The sequence below is a fragment of the Pristiophorus japonicus genome, unplaced genomic scaffold (assembly GCF_044704955.1).
Source record: "Pristiophorus japonicus isolate sPriJap1 unplaced genomic scaffold, sPriJap1.hap1 HAP1_SCAFFOLD_614, whole genome shotgun sequence".
Lineage (NCBI taxonomy): Eukaryota > Metazoa > Chordata > Chondrichthyes > Pristiophoridae > Pristiophorus > Pristiophorus japonicus.
This window is the reverse complement of record NW_027254525.1, coordinates 252,278-253,320: the sequence shown is the minus strand read 5'-3', so window position 1 is coordinate 253,320 and position 1,043 is coordinate 252,278. Positions and strand designations below refer to the sequence as shown.

Here is a 1,043-nt window from a genome sequence, read left to right as displayed (position 1 = left end):
TTGCGGAAAACTTTCCCTGGCCCGAAGGCATGTTACTGAGGGAGCTTTGATTTCCTTTTAAGGGCAATATGCAAATAAGGACGGTATCTCCTGTGTTACTGCAGTGTTTGCACAAGGGATATATCATTAGACATTGCAATATTTTAGCAGAATGGACATGTCAAAGCAGCAGCACTTTGTGAAAAGGGACATTGTGATTTTTAATACATGAGTCGCTGAGACATTAAGAGGCAGCGGATGATGTCGGGAGGCAGTGTGTGCGAGAATCAAGCAGACTTACCTGGTTGGGGAGTAACCATGATCAAGAAGGTGGTTCTCCCAGGATGAGGCTAGCCCATTGCACTTCGGGTGTGCTGACACCTGTGATGTCCCCAAATGTGGGATACTCCTCACTGCCAACCAAGCTATGTCGTGGTGCTTGTGTGAAAGCTCTGGTGATGAGATGTTCTGCCAAGCAAGTTCGATAGTCTGCTCAGGGAACCACCCGATAGGGTCCACCGTCTCCTTCTTTTGTAGGGCGAAACCCAGCCTATCCAATCTTTTTTTTTAATTTCAAAATATAATTTATTCATATAAAAATTTGCACAATACATTCGAAAGCAGTTCAGTACATTTGGATGCGGTCAGCAATTGCATACATTACATTTGGATGCTGACTGCAGTTCCGTTCAATACATTTCTTTACATTTCAAGATACGATTCATACAATCCAGGATACATTGTGGTCCGTTCATCAAGTTACATTACATGTGTCACCGTACGGTACACAGTGAGGGTACAGTTACATTTGTTTCCAACATGCATTACGCAACAGAACTTGTATTATACATGGCACTACACAGGTGTTTGCAGATCATGGTGCTCTATGTATACAAAAGGTTTACCATTGCAGCCCGAGGGGAGTTTTATACAGATTCCATCCCCTGGGTTTACCGTGGCGGAATAGCTTTAAACTGAGGCCCTTCCCTTTGCGGTGACTGCACCAATTTTTAGTGCGTCCCTCAGCACGTAGTCCTGGATCTTGGATTGCGCCAGTCTGCAAC

General features: G+C 44.5%; 1 pseudogene; it reads left to right on the top strand.

Moving 5' to 3' along the window:
• Positions 1–272: 272 nt before the first annotated feature.
• On the top strand, positions 273–400 carry LOC139255583 (U1 spliceosomal RNA; annotated as a pseudogene).
• The last annotated feature ends 643 nt before the right edge of the window (positions 401–1,043 follow it).